The sequence below is a fragment of the Pinus tabuliformis genome, chromosome 5_1 (genome assembly GCF_031772625.1).
Source record: "Pinus tabuliformis cultivar Carrire ecotype Pingquan chromosome 5_1, CPIR1, whole genome shotgun sequence".
Lineage (NCBI taxonomy): Eukaryota > Viridiplantae > Streptophyta > Pinopsida > Pinales > Pinaceae > Pinus > Pinus tabuliformis.
The window spans coordinates 732279321-732296829 of NC_142305.1; positions in this window are offsets into that span (position 1 = coordinate 732279321).

A 17509-nucleotide genomic window follows, 5' to 3' on the forward strand; every position below is an offset into this window, starting at 1 on the left:
AAGAAGCAGTCCATTGTAGCATTATCTACAGCAGAGGCAGAATATGTGGCAGCGACAGCAGCAGCATGTCAGGCAGTATGGATGAGAAGGATGTTGAGAAGCTTAGGCCAAGAGCAGGCAAAAGCGACAGTGGTCTTTTGTGACAATAGCTCTGCTATTGCTTTGTCAAAGAATTCAGTGTTTCATAAGAGAACGAAACACATCGACACAAGGTTTCACTACATCAGAGAATTGGTGAGCAATGGAGAAATTGTCTTAGAACATTGCAGGACTCAGGAACAGGTTGCAGACATCTTGACAAAGCCACTGGCTCAGAAGAGTTTCGAATTTTTGAGAAAGTGTTTGGGAATGACTGAACGCGCAGCTGTTAAAATTAAAGGGGAGTGTTAAAATGTTAATTTGAACAGCGCGGTGGAGGTTTTCGGAAAACCACCGTGGTCTCCCCGCACCACCATTCGGCGAAGGTTGTTTCCGTATGAAGGGTGCCGCTGCAATCACAACCCGCCACGCGTCCCATGTACGAACACCCCAAAACCATTTTTCCCGGACGGTAACGAGCGTTTGGTTTGCCCGAGGAGGGTGTGCGAACCACGTCGGATCAGTTGGGCGCGCGATCTCAGCCGTCGATTTCCGAAGTTGCCCTCCGCCCGCGTCAAATCAGATTTTTGCGTGGATTGAAAGTTCTAAACGTTGACCGCCGTAGAAGAAGATTTATGGAGTTAATGTGTGTCGTAGTTTTTGGTAGAGGACTTTTAATACGTTATGGGCTTGTTTTAATATAGTAATGGGCACATTTTTTTTATATTTTTTTTTTGTACACGTTGTTATATGTAAAACAAAAAAAACAACCCGTGTGCTGTTTTTTTTGTGTGAATTTTTTTTTATGTGGTGAGTGGTGCATGCGCATGGCATTATGTAAGTTTTTTTTTGTTTTGTTTTTCTTGCTGTAAGCACAAAAACGCACAGCAGTGCGAGAGATAAAAGGGATGTAATGTTTTGTTATGCTGGCCATTGAAAAACAGAGGTATGTTTTGAAATTGGTTCATGTAACATCCACCGCAGTGGAAAACAAGAAAATACAGAGACAGAGTTTGTTTTGTAAATTCCTCTCTGCACAGAGGATGAAATTTGTATCAGTTTTTTTTAATTAATAGAAATGCTTTGTGACTGTGTAATGGTGTCTTCTGAGTCATTGTGATTTTTAAGAGGTTCTTGGCAAAAGATTCTGGACAAAGGAAACAGAGCATTGTCTCTGTGGTGAATTTTTATTTGGTTTTGGTATTTCTCCATTAAAAATACCCAACATAACTGATTTGACAACAATTTCATAATTTTGTGGCAAACTTTTCACCAACCTTCAGATTTTCGACAGTCCTCTCATTTGTTTGCCTCAGTCAAACAATGAAAAATTCCGACACTATTGGACTCTACCTTAAATTTATTCAAATTTAATTCTATTCTCCAAACTAGTGTTCACAATATTTTAGGAAAGTTACCAATTACAGTCCAATTTATAATAAAAAATGACCTGCTTCCTTGTTAGTGCGCAGTTGTGTATCCAAAAGATTTAGATCGTTGAGGTAAATCCTCGAGCTGCTCTTTTCAACAACATTCGAATCTTTCAAACCCAGCGCTCGCCATGATAACAGAGATGTCTCCAAGGTTAAAGCACATCTCAAGTCCAGAAATATGCAAAGTTCGATCAAGCAACAGAAGATCACCGCTCAAGACTCTAGTACAATTTTTGCCAAATCTTTGCCGATAAAATTAGTTCCAGACCACAACAAATAATTGCCTTTTTATCGATATGATTCACTGGTCTGGAATTTCTATAGGTCTCTAACACCACAGTGGTAGGCCCTCCATTTTTGGCAATGGTACTCTATCACCCAGTTTCTTCTATAAAAAAAAAACAAACAAATGGTAGATCCTCCTTAATTCAAGCTTTAGACTCTGATCTACCATCTACACTGTTGTGGCAACTAACATTCTCACTCCATGGACTAGACTCAACGATCCGATTTTACCATGGAAATAGTATCCAGATCTCTAGAAGCGGACAACCTTTTAAAATATTCGGGTTTGAATGCCCACTCACCACAATAGCTTTTCCTAATGGCCTACAACGTCTCTTCTCAACACAGATCGCTCTGACACGCATAACCTCCAACACTTTTCAAACAACAATTTTCAAACAACGAACAAATATCACTAATCTGCCCCCCCTAGCAATAGATCTAAATGCACGAACGATCTATTACACTTCTCCTCACTGTCAAGTGCGCACCAACGTGCACACCAATGATATATTGCATAATAAACCATATATAGAGAAACATAGCTCTTTCCCAGGCTCTGATACCACATGAAGAAGAATCACATAGCCATATAACCATATCCACAACAAATTAACACATAAAACAAAACTAGTGGAAAAGGCAGAGAGCCATCATGTGGTCTCTCATGCTCATGTAATTCACTCTTTTTATTCAAATAATTTAATAATACATTTAAATACATGAGGAAGTGGTCTTAAGATAGTGCATCTATCTTAGACTCACTTGGTTGAGAAAATTTCTCAACTTACACACTAATTTAGGAGAGTTAGTTGGAGAGAATCTCTCATCCAAAGTAGACTCCATAGTTTGAGGAATTCTCATGATTTTATTTATTTAATTTAATAATTGGATTTATTATTGATTTTTAAGAGAGTGAGGCTAACATCACTTGGACTAGTGAGTACCGAGGTTATTCTTAGATGCAACAAAGGTTCTATTCTATTTTATCCTCAATATAATTAAAATAATATGAACATAGTTTTGCAACAAACTTTATTATATACTACTCTCCAATGAAGTCATAAACCTGCATGATTCATATCATGTCAAAAGTAGTATATTGCATATTTCAATATGTATATTCCTGCATGATTCATATCATGTCAAAAGTAGTATACTGCATATTTCAATATGTATATTGTTAGAATCATAGCTGAGATGATTCCCACTAGTATCATACTTTCATCTCTTTTCCTCTTACGAATTCCCAAAAGGCGCTAGTGCTCTAACCTTCAACTCTGATACAAATTTCAACATCCCTCGATAACCTTGCATGAAAATGCATGAGGATAGAAAATTTGTACACCATTTACCCACGGGTAACTTTTCAAATTAGTATTCTAGATTCCTCATTAACCATTAGATGGAGTTTTCATCATTATAAAGAGAAAATTACATAAATATTAGCAACCACTGTTGTAGCATATTAACAAAAACTTTTATATGTAATATTGCATCCATTTCATCGTTCCTTTAACTAGATTAGTTAATCACATACTTTACATTTTAACATCACATCGTGCAAGGAATAAACATCATCAAACTAACATAATAAGAAATCACATCATTGAACACTAGTATACATTGGAAACCCCATACGGTGAAAACTAGAAAATGTTTAACTTTATTATTAAATGCTCCTTAGGGTGTCCACCCCTCACTCAATGGCTTATAAGGGAGTCCATCCCTTAACCATTGTCATAAAATATTACAAAGAAAAATCATTAAAAAAAAACATATTTACCTAAATTCTATTAAAATAATCATGAAATCAATTACCCAAAAATCTCTACTCTTTATATCTTTGTTGCCTGGTTGTTCCATCAATGGACCATCCTACAACCTGCACTCATCTACATGGACCATTAGCTCTTTACCTACCACAATGTTAAACATAATCTATCCTTTCACAAGTCACTATCCTTTCCTATCGTTGTTGTCATCAACAAGATTTCATATCATGATTAGATAAATCATTAATCAACCAATAATCAATATTTAAAAGTGATCCTTCAACATCTAATCATCTACATACATGATATATAAATATAATGTCACAACATGCTTATTCTAACAACACTTCTCATGGAATAAGTGTAAGAAAATAGTTATCAAGCATGTCAAAATAAATACCACATTACTATGACCCTTCTCGCACAAGCACATGTTCTTTTCCAAAGGAAAACCATTGTAACCATCCATTTTCATTTAAAATATACTACCATCTCCAATTTGAATTCTTTGCAAGTAATTTGATAAAAATTATTCAAGCAAAGTTACTCCCTCAACTTTCTTTGTGCTTGTAACTAAGTAATCTTTCCAATGCAATCATTACTATTATTATAATACATACAAATACATGCCCCCTTCTAAGGGAAATCTAACATAATAGATATCATTAATGTGCATACAAATACAAGTCCCTTTTCCAAAAGCATCTTTCGCAAGATAGATCTACTTACAAATTCTATTTCACACAAAGACATGCTCTGTTCTAAAAGAGAACTAGTGTGTTAGTCATTATTTCTTGTGTGCAGATATATGTATTTTTCCAAAATAAACCTAGTGCATTTATTGCATGTGATTACTTGTTTTCCTTTGCAAAGTATAACATAATCATTATTCTTTTCTGCACACATATTAGTGTTTCTCTTTAAGAGATCTAACACAATAGTTATATTTTCGTACATGTAAAGAAAATATTTATTTTTAGGAAGCCTATCACAATTTGACTATTCCTTATGCATGCAATACATATATCTTCCTCAAGGAATCTATCAAAATTAAACATACACCCCTTTGCAAGGAAATAAAACCATGATTACTATTCTTGCATAGAATACACAATGTGAATACATAATATTTCCTATAATAACTGTTATTCTAGTCTAAAACCATAACATTTTCTAAGGAAACTATCATTATAGGTATTATACTTGCATTAAAATAATAATTCCAAAAGGACTTGGCAAAACAACTATGATGCTTGCATACAACTACATGTTTTCACCAACACAAAGCTAATATGCAATACACGCTCTTTTGCAAAAGAATCTTTTTCAAGAGAAAATTAATACAACATATTTCCATTTCAAGATATGATATGTATTTATGTCTTTTACATGCAAGGTTCACATGCAATAATTCTTTCAAAATAATAGAAAAAAAATACATATTTCTTTCCAAGAAAAATCAATTTAATACTATTTTTCTATGCAATCTAGCATGGTTTCTTTATATTTTATGTGCACTTTTTATTTTTAAAAAACAATAACTTATCTAATGCACACAAGAATACTTTCAATCTCCTTTCCAATGAAATTAACAAATATACTTATCTCTATATGTCCATTATTCATAGGCAAGTTTCCAAGGAAATAATCCTAGTTCTTAACATTTAATGAACAAGAACGGATTAGCACAACTAGTTTATTCTTTTACTGAAGACTAATATAATCAATTTTAATTTTACCATGCTTGTATGCAAGAATATCCTTAACTTTAACAAAAAAACATGCAAACACATTTTCTTCTTTAAATCCAAAAATAATCATAATAGTTATATTTTGTCCACTCAAATAATTTATTTCTTTTCAAAAAAATCAAAAATATATTAGTTAACTTTTCAAGCTTTCACACAAATATTTCTTTTGCAAGAAACCAAATGCATACCTCTTTTCCAAGAACTCCGACTTAGTGGTGGTATTTTTTTTACACGAAAATGACATATTCCTTTCAAAGAAAAATCTAACATAAGCGTTATTTCTTTTGTATGCATTTTTTTTTTCCAAAAATGCAATAATTGTTGTTTGAATATGTGTTCTTTTAAACCAAAATAGCTTTTTCTATCTTCAAAATAAATATATATTCATTTTAAGTACTAGCACATAAACACCTATAATTTACAAGAACTTTTTCAAGAATTCTATCCAAAAATAAACACACAAATTCACCTATAATATTTCTAAAAGAATGATAGGATTACTTATCTCTCTTACACACAAGATTCACATGCATTTTTTTTTTTTAACTTTGAGGGTTACTTAGCTTTTATGTGTAAATTGTTGTTTTGTTTTCACTTCCATCTTTCATCCTTCACATTTGAAACTCTTTTCTGCCCCTTATTCACACCATAGATGTCCTCGATTTATGCGAATAAACAATTTCACAGTATTATGAACATTAAGTGCTTAGAAAGCTCTAGAAGAAGTTTTCATTTTTGATCCAAAAAGATAGCCAACAATTGTCAATGCGATGACATCTCTCTTCTCATAAATCTGGCCTTCCGATTGATCATCAAATAACTTATAGATGATCTCTGCATTGATTTTCAAATCCTTCACTCCGCCATGGAACACAAGTAGGGGTAGGCATATGCATGTGGAATGCATTTCTAAATTTAAAAAAATGCTCAACCACCTAATCCCTTTAGCTTGCTCTTCGGATATCCCCTCACATTAATTTAATGGCAAACATAATAATCCATATGAAACTATTGTGTCCTGTAACAAATAAACACAACGAACAATTTTTATTTTTTTTTACTTTTTCCTTTTTCCTGGATTTTATGGTGAATAAAGAATGAAAAGAAGATTACTCAACAATTTGATTATCTTACAACCGATTCTTGATACAGGAAAGGTTACCATGTTCTTTGCAAATAATTCATAACTGACAAAGAATTCATAACTGCCTCTTGATTCTAACCACAACCTAACAATGGAGTAATGAGACATCCACATGTGAAAACAATAATATTTTTATTTATATACATGTTAAATACTACTATAAGGTTATAAGGTTTTAGGGATATTGCAACTAACCATTTTCTTTACTTGAAGTCAAGAAAGTGTATTTGTACAACAAAGTATATGTATTAGTGAAGAGAATTTGAAAAATTAAAGTGTAAAAAAATTTGAATTCTTAAAAAATATATAAAAATAAATTATATATTATTTAAAAATTGGAAAATCTATTTAAAAAATGATTTAAAATGAAGCTTATTTTTACTCATACTATGTTTATTGCATTATATTTTCTTCCCAACAAAATTAATCAATTCAATATTATTTTATAAATAATATTAATTTTAATATTTTAATAATAATAAAATATAATATTAAATACATTATATTTTTATTATTTATAAAATTGCTTTTAAATTTATTTTTATTAATATAATATGACTTATTTAATTTATTACTAAAATAATAATTTACTATTAAACTATTAATAAAAATAACTTATTTAATATATTTAAAAATATTTTTATTTATGTAACATTTGTAATTGTAATAAAATATTTCATTCTTTAATATTAATTTGCTAAATAAAAGTTTAAAAAATCATCTTTACATAAAATATTTTGATCATAATATTATTTAATACATATAGGTTTTATTTTATTTAAATATTAATATAGATATATCTTAACCACAAACCTATTAAGAATAAGAAAGAATCAAATGTCTTGATATGCAAACTTCTTTAACCCTTCTGGATGCCTTCCTCAAATTTAACCTTTCTTGATCCCTTAGCCTCTCTCTTGACACACACACCACACACGCAAACACACAATCTCTTTTTATTTAAATTTCTTTTTTAAGTATAGATATAATACAACTATTCTGTGGAATATATAACTTAAACTTGAAATCACTACAAATCTTTCCAAGATTTTACACAAAATTGATCGAAAAAATATAATTAAAAAACCCCAAAATGTCAAATATTGAAACTATTTAATAGTTTAAAATGCTTTAAGTATAAAAATTTATATTTTTTATTTTTTTATACATGTATATATATGATTAAGGTTGAAATATTTTATTTAACATTTTTAAGAATAGGAATTTATGATTTTGTAACATCTATACCCATAAAAAAACATTTCTTACAACTAATCTTAACCCCATAAATTCATAAAAAACAATTCTTACAACTAATCTTAACCCCATAAATTTATAAGCAACAAGGTTATAAATATGTGTAATGTGATCAATATATAAATAAGGGTATATGAGAATAACTTTAGAATGGTATTATATAGATGTTTGTTCTTCCAGGGTCAAGTCTTTATGTATTATTATTTTGACTTCTGTGCGTCGATGGATTTAGAAGGATGGAACCATGTTATTTTACTCTTTCATTGTGCTAGGCATATGGTCCTTTAGCGACAACTGGGTTCGTATGTGAGTTCCCAAAATTTCTTGAGACCATATTCGAATTACACCTGGAACATATCTGGTCGTTGATCTACGAGGGTATGGATCTAATGGCCTTGTGGGTTTACCTAGGCTTATGGGTAACTACCAAGTTTTCTCTCTCGTTCCAACAATCATTTGAGTGTGGCTGCTTGGAAGTGGAGATCTGTGACAACCCTTGCTACACAAAGGCCCATTTTTCGGTTGTAACCAAGTAAGGTAAACATTTTTACCGCACCGGATCAGGTGTGTGCATTCCACTATTTGTTTTCTTTTCTTTTCAGAACTTTACAAATCTGACTGTTTTTGTTTCAGTGTTAGGTTCGATGATTGGAAGGAAGACATTATTTATGCCTTAAAGATTTTTCTGTATTTGATCCTTAGGGTGAGGATAATGATATATTACATTTTCTTAGTATCTTGTTGATAGGGCTATTTTTTTTTAAACAAACAATGCTTCGGCTAACCCTTTTTGGGTTCTAGTGTAGAATCTCTTGATCGACGTAAAAAATTCCAAGGTAATAGCTTACAAATTTTATTCCCTAGTACTCAAGGAACAAAGGTCCTTTGGTTTCATTTCTCTAACAATTTGACTTATGTTGCTGTCAGGTGTGGGTACTTTGTGCAAATCAATCTCTTATTCTTGACACATTAAATTCACAAATGGATGCATGTCGTGCCTTACAAGGGTTTTGGATCCTTTTTCCAGGTTTCTTTCCTCCCTAACTAGTTTCACTTTGGGTCGAATATCGTCCAAGGGTTCTTTCTTACTGTTAAGTTGAAGTTGACCTTACGGCCTAACTGAATTCTTCACTGGGGATGGAGGATCTATATTTTTACAAACTTTACGGTACAAACCCTATTATGGGCGTAAGAGTTTCTATTATTTTTCTCATAAGTTGTAATAGAGCGCTTGATTCGAGCCCCTCGTTCTCCCAATGAAGTGCTTGGAGTGTTAATTCATTATGCAACTACTGTCTATCTATGTAGAATTTTGTCATTGTTCCCCAAAATAACAATTAAGATTGTAATGTGAATATGATTTCATTCTTGCTCCAATTTTTCTTTTTCTTTTGTACTGCATCATTTAGTCATTTAGTCATGTTCATCTCAGGTTATATTTTTCTTTTTTAATTGTAAAATATAACCTATGTAAAATATCACCTATCAATTATTAATGGTTCCATGCATCCATGCTTTCTCTTTATAAACTTGCAATTGACAGCTCTGATGATGGACTCACCTAGTTAGTCCTAAAGAATAACAGGTTCTTCCATACTTCTCCATGTTCAACCAACCTGTATGGAATCACTCTTTAAAGACCCATTTTTCTGAACTTATCTACACAATTTGTAGTTAATTATGAGAATTTGATAGAATGTTCAAAATGTTAAGTAATTATCTAGATATTTGGGAATTTATTTTTCCTTGTTCTTAATTATGCGAAAATTAATTACTCTATCTGAATGCGTATGTTGAGCCACGATTTCTCTTATCAATATCTTCTTGCTTTTATAACTTAACACATCGAAGTTTGGCTAAGAAATTTGGTAGATATGATTATGTTTCATCAATCGTATAATGATTATGTTTTCATTATTTTCTTCCTTGTGTTATATTAGGCTTGCAACCCTTTTTTTTTTTTGTGGTTTTCTTTTATCAGTAAAATGTTGTTGATCTCTTTAAAAAAAGAAACAACCCAGGGCCACGTGGGACTTAACTCGTCGAGGACCTGCCTTAGCGCACTGGATTTAACCTCTCTAACTTCTAGATGAAGGACTGTTCTGGTCGAGGGTTCCATTTTGTCAACCTGGACTAACTCGATTCAAGTTGTCCCAATCTCGAGTATTCATTTGTTGTTAGATGACACGGCTCATTTTTTTTTTCTGGTAAATTTGGTTTATGGACAACCCCATTCCATGTGGGAGTTTAATACATAGGAGACAAACTCTTTTGAGTCAACATTCATTTTAACCTTTCATAAGTGAAGAAAAATCATCATTCAGAATTCTACCAGTTCCATAAAAACAAGATAAACTTCCAACAAAACCAAACTTTTAGTTATATAAAAAGATTGTAATATATACAAAGTAGCATAAGTTCTAAGAAGTTCAATGCACTCATGTAGTTGAACTAAATAGTCAAGGAACTCAACTCTGAGAAACCTCGCTTCTCTCTACCAACGAGAATGAAAATTACATCTAGTTTTTCAATTTCCAAAACAATCAAATTAACAATTACCTAACAAGGTCATTTAGAAGGCATCAAGACCCCGCACTCGAACCTATAACTTGTAGAGTTTCATTTGTCTTGGATTTTTCCACTGGCTCTAGTCCAACTAAAGAAATACTCCTCAGGAAACATCTTGCCTCACCTTCCCAATGTCATGTTTAGGTTTACAAACTTCCCTCTTTCTCTCTCAAAGTGGCTTCAATGTTTTTCCTTTTGTTTCCAACCTCTTGATTTCTCATGAATTCCAAGACTCATCAAAAATTTTATATTAAATAAAAAGAATAAAATAAACCTTTTAAACTTTTAGAATTTCTCTAGGATTTTCCTCTAAGGCTTCAGTTACTGCAGGAAAAATAAATGACTATAAATAACAAGCAGTCTCATGCAGTAAAAATGAATGACAATAAATAATAAGTACTTATAGTAATTGGGGGTGTTATATTTTTAAATTGCTTTATATACATATATGTATAGTTAATATTGATATATTTTATCTAAGATGAACATTGAAATCTTTTATTTATGGACAATATTGTCCACATTAAAAATGTTATTCTGTTATTAATAATTTTTTAAATACATAATTTTTTTTTGGTTATGCTAATGAGACATGTCTCGGGGGATTGAATTTCTGATCATACACAAGGGCTTTCCAACATGTTTTCTTCCAATTTTTCTACCATCTCATGACAAATTCACACCAATATTACTTAATTTGACATTGTGAAATATTTTCTTTATGACACACATTACATTTTTTGTTATTAATTTAATATTTTTTAAATACCACATATCAATTTTATATTAAGAATTGAATGAATTACACTTGTCGGCTTTGTTAGGATGTGACTGTTTTTTTTTTTTTACTTAATCTTTTGAGGCATTAAATTATTTTACTATAGTTCACATTTATATATAAGTCTTATATTGAAATATTTATAAGGCAAAGTTGATATAAAATTACCTTATTAGTCCATGCCAAGGAAGGAATTTTGTAATCGATTTGATTTTTGACCACTATTAGTTTAGCATTGACCAATGCAACTTATACTATTGAACACTGAAACAAGATATTTACTTTTCAATATTATTAAGAAAATAATTTTTCAAACATTTGGTTGGACCATAACTTGAAGGTATTACTAGAAATTGCACCAATTGTTGCAAAGAGAATGTCATAAGGTGGTAGAATAGGCAAGAGTAGCATAGAAGAAAGAAGTAAATTATTTATGCAATGTTGCTTTTTTACTAGCTTTTATTTCATAAAAACTTTGAAAGTTAAACTTCCATAATTGAGCTACAACAGTTGAAGGACTGTAGTTTAGGGAATCACATCAATATATGTTTTTTCATAAGTATGTTCACTAATAATGTTTGATTTTGAACAATGTCTCTAGTATGTACCTTCCAATTACAAAAAGCAATACAGGTGTGTGCTACATTGCGGCCATGGTGCCACCAATACATAAATGGAAGGAAAAAGGAACTGAATCTTGAAAGGTAAACATTGAAAGAATTATAAAAGCTATAGTACGAAGCTCGAGCCATAGATTGAAATAATCATATAATCACCAAAGTCTTTAACACAAAATCCTTGTGACAAAAAATGTAGTTTGCAAACACCTTGTCAACAAAATCAAATGTCGAGATTAATGTTAAAAACAAAATTCAAGTACATAGATTTACATTGATAAGAATACTCCAAGGACATTCCAACCAAACCAATATTCTATAATATGTTCAAAATAAAGGTAATGTATGACAAATAATTTATGAAAATTCTCTTCATTAAGATTCTGGAATGACACCATTCCCAACTATTATAAGTGAATGATTTAAATCAAACCTTAATAACATAAGTAATCTCATATCACCCTTAATTCACAATGCAATGCACAATATATTTTTTTAGAAGGGTTCAATAAACACTTTCTTTGGATTAGTTACAAGGCTCGAGGGATAACTATTCCAATTTCCAACAAAATTTCCCACTACTTTGCATCCTGCTTCATTGTTATTGAGCTCTTGTAATTTGCGAGTGAGAAAAACCTTAACCGATAAATTAATGGTTTTCTAGCCCAAGTAAATCAATGACTGGTTTACTACAATGGATGACATTGCTAAATGACAATATAAATTCTTAGGACATCCTAAACACAACTGCAGCCTCGCTATCTTTTTTAGCAGCAATCAACTTGACATCAGTTAACATAACACACAAATATGAGATCTCAGTTTTCTTATCATAATCTTAAAATGACAATCCACTAACTCTTTAAGAAGACCTTCGTTTTCAACTTCCCAATTTCTTTTTTCTAACTTAATAACCTCAATCATTAACATTGATTTAGCCAATTTCTTCTCACTAAGTTGTAGTTTGGATTGTGTGGTAAACAGGGCTTTAGAAACCATCATCTGTCTCATCATCCTTTTTTCTTCAATTTCTTTAGTCTTAGATTGATTCCTCTAGCTCCTTTAGTTTCTTCAAATATAAATCTATTATTGCATTAAGAGAGCAATCATTTTTCTCAACCTCTTCCAATTTCACTTGAATGCATTCTAATTCTTTTTATGCAATATATAGTTCTTGTTCCTTTTCTAAACAAGTTGACAATGCCTGATGTGCTACAACCATAATTAATTTGTTGCTTTTTTTTTTTTCCATGGCCTTGGTATCCTCAATTGCTTGCAAAGATACCATCATCTTTCTATTTTAGCTCAAGATATACTTTTTTTAATTTGTCCTGAACACATTTTAATGATGTCTTACTCTCTCTAAGCTAACACATAATCTTATCATTTATTTGTTTCATTTTCTGGGCCAGAAGGATTGCATCTACAAAGGAAATGACCAATGCATTTTCTTTATCCTAATTATAAGTTTAGATTTGCCCCCATATATTTCTATCTCTTTTGTTTCATCACTGATAACGTAAAGGAGGTCCTCCTTTAGAACACGAAACTCTTCAATTCTTTCTTAAACTTTCCTTTTGAAGATATTAAAAAGGGTATTTGTCTTGAGTCTTTCGGTAGATATATCCCTCTCAATACATGCTAAAGACAAACAAAGAATAGCCTCGAGCTTGAAAAACTTTTGCCATGATTTCTCAACTTGATCTTCCACATTTTTGAAGGCCTCCCCTTTGAATTTTTCATTATTCTACTCTAAAGACCTTGTTACCATGAGTTCATCTCTTTCTTACTTGAATTCAAGTATCCCTTGATTGAGAGAATCAATCTAAAATCTTGGTTCAAAATTTTTATTATATAAATAATGAATCAAATTATCCTTCTAACTGCTCACCTCTGATGCTTACTCAAAATGGACCACTATTTTTTTCTCTCCCTTTGCCTGAACCTAATCTCTGTAAGCTTCTTCACTATAATGAATGTAGTGGTGGCATGCTTGTCTTTATCTTTTATTATTCTTTTGTAATGATCTACCACACTCTGTAAATCTTGAATAATGGATAGTTTCTCAATGAGCTCTGATCTCATGGCAATTTACTACTTAGTCATATCATTAATAATGGATAGTTTCTCAATGAGCTCTGATCTCATGGCAATTTACTACTTAGTCATATCATTAATCATCATTCTATTGTTGTTGTGCCTCTGTAATTTCCAATGTTTCCTCTTTCAAGGACTTAATCTTTCTTTCTGTATCACAAGCTATATCATGGACATGATGTAGTCCTTTTTTAACGACATCAATTGTCTTTTCTTTTTCAGCATGTATGGCAACCACCCTCTCTACTCCTTCGCTAAGCTTAATATTTATTTAGTGAAATGAATCTATTATTTTATCCATCTGCTCAAATGCATCTTCTAAGTTCCTAATCTCCCTCACCAAGAACATTTGTTATCTTACACTTTCATCCATAAATGACCTTATCTCAACATCCTTCTCAGCTAATATACTTACTAATGTCCCAATTTCTTTTGTAACACATGTTAATCTAACTTGAAATTATTCTATTTCTCCTTTAAAATGCATAATATGTTCATTTGTGTTGGCTTCTTTCACAGTTGTTGAATCAACCTGTTCACGAAGCACAAGAAGCTCTTCCTATAAGGAAATGATTACATGGTTTTTTTAATGTTTTCGTAGGCTATATCCGTGAATCAAAAACTAGAAAACTGAATCTTCCCTTTTAATTTATCAATCGTATCAGATGTCTCAACCTCCAGAGTGATAATATTTCCCATAATTTTTTCACAAATATTTGCATACCACTAGGGAGCCTAAGGACAAGATGCAGGCTTGACTCCTTCTGAACATTATAATATGCCAGAGTGCTCCTGTCTTCTAGTTGCTTCTTTGCAAAGATCCATCTTTTTTAATTCAGGAGAATTCCCTCCTTGTCCTAAATCTTTGCCTTCACATTTCAATAGTATTGAGAGATTTGATCTTCTAGATGGAGCATGATTGCATGATTGTTTTGTTGGTTACAATTTTCATAAATGTTTGCATTATGCCTCTGATTTGGTATGAAAAAGATACATGGATAAGATAAACTTGTACAAACCATTTTTGTCCCATATGGGTAGGGAAATAGGATAGGAAAATTCTCATAATTTCACCCAGCTACACCAACAGGCATTTTGACAGAGTTACATGAGAATGAGTTCACAAAAAAAAATTGATATGTCCAATAAAAGGTTGTTATACTCTTACAGGACACTGTCATTCAGTACATTAAAGAATAAAGGTGGAAGCAAGAAATTAGATCACAACTCAATTTACTGTAGATAATTTTTTAACAAGGAATGATCATAAAAATATTAACATGTATATAATTGGTTAGGGAAATATACATATATTTACTATATATGCTTAAAAATTAAATAAAATGAAATAAATTTTTCAAATAATAAAATTTAATATATAAAATATAACCTTAAATAAACAATTAATAAAAATTTCATATTAGATAATAAATGATTATTATTTAATTACCCATTAGATTCCCTAAACCTCAGTTATTCCTTTTCTTTTCAGAAAATGATAATCCCTTTTTTGTCTTTCTCCACATAGAAAGCTTTAATGCTATATTATTATTAGTATAAAATTCACGCAATTGCAGGAGGTTATTTTTGCAACCATCAACCATTGTCTCCTTACATTACCATGTACTTTGCAATTAGAAATATCATAATGCATTAAAGTAAAAAAAACTCAACATATTTGTAGTCCCTGGTGCGATACTAAAATCATTTCATATGGTCAATCGAATTCAATATATTGAAGCAGATTTACTTATTTTTCCCACATTGTGTTTCATTAAGAATACAAGAAAAGTCTATATGGATATGGATGAACCATCAAATTGATCATTAAATAATTTTAATTAAACATGGTTTTTAAAGGTTAATGTTATTTCCAACCTTATAGCATTATAAATGTGACTAACAAGTTTGGAAAATAGAGTTCTTCCTCTCTCTTCAAGCTCCATCCATTTGTTCAAGTGTTGTGGAGAGAGAAGATGAGCGCTATTTCCCAGTCAGCACCCAGAGCTCTGGGGTTGGAATCGCCGTTTTTAAATTCCTATGGTAGAAGCACATTATCATACCATACATAATGACATTTCTTTGAAGCATGTACATTGACCAAGCTACCGCAAAGTTTACGCATAGTAATTGCATACTTTCGCGTTGAGAACATCACCCCCATCCTACATATACAATATTCCTATTTTAGTTTTAAATGAAATAAAAGCAATTGAAAGGAAAAAATGTGGTTATTCCCATTAATAGAAGGTTTGATTAATGGACAAAAATTATCTATAGGCTCAAAATCATGTCATTGATAAGTTTCTTGTCCGGAGTCTTAGCACAATTTCTCAAACTAATTAATATTGATTTTATTTTGTTGATTAATTTAGCATTCATATAAATAGAAGCTCTAATTAATGGGCAACAATTATCTACGGATCTGAAATCCTGTAAACGACAAGTTCCTTACCTTGAACCTTGCACATTTTCTTAAGGTTTAGGATAGGGAGCTTGTCAGTTCATGTACATAAAGTTAAGGTTCGACTGATTGACCTTCATGGTAGTAGAATGACATGAACCATTAGGATCTTGAGATTTTATCTTCAGACTTTGGTATGTTTCCCGTGATTCAATGAATTTCAAGCCACGGGTCATATATGAGGGGTATTGCCAGCTAGTTGTAGGAGGCAATACCTTGAATAAATAAATGTCAGAAAAGAAAAATGAGATGATTTTGTTTACAGTGAATTCGGTTAGTTTCGTGTAAATAGTTCATTCTCGAGGTCTTTATAGGTAATGGTCATTTTTTAAAGTTGACTATAAAATAGATATATTTGACTCCACCAACGACCATATTTATAGTACTTTCCATATATGGAGAACTGTAGTGGACTTTATTTCTTTCTTGATTAATCCTATAAAGAGGACAAATAAAACGTTTACTAAACACACTACCTATGATTTAGCTTGCGTGTGGTTTTCCATCATCATCCCAAAGTGAATATGAGAATAATTTTCCCATTGAAATAAAGATATGGAATATAGTCATTAGAATAAAATATTTTGATGTTGAAATTTGTATCATTAACTTACGTTCTTCGCAATGATTTTGAGAGCTACCTTGTTACACTGAACAAAACTGAAAGACACAATGAAGAAGAATAGGGGTGTTGGGCCACCAAATTAGCATACATTTTCACTCCATTTTCACCTTTATCCTCATTTTATCACCTCATTTCATCACATTATCATTATATTTTCATTACCATATGGGTTCATAGTTTCATTTTCCAAAGTTATTTATTTTATGCATTTAAAGTGAATCTACGATTAAAAGTTAGAAAAATAACATGTATTTGTTTATACCTAAAGGTGGAATAAGTTTGGTGACATGTGTAGGTGATTTGGAAGGTTCCAAGATACTCTTATGTGGCCTCCAAGACTCAAATTCGAATTCTCTTGAAGATTTGAAGGAGATTTGAGATAGGGGTCAAGCATATCTCATGGAGAAAAATCATGGATAAAGAAATATGTGTCTCATATTGGTTGTAACCATATGAGGGATTAGTGGATCCCCATTAATGAGTTAGTTGCTTAAAGAAATTGGTTGTAACCATATGAGGGATTAGTGGATCCCCATTAATGAGTTACTTGCTTAAATTTTTGTATAAATAGGAGCACCTCCTCCATTCCAAAAGGAGGACTCTTGGAGCATGTATTCAACTTATGATGGAATAGAAT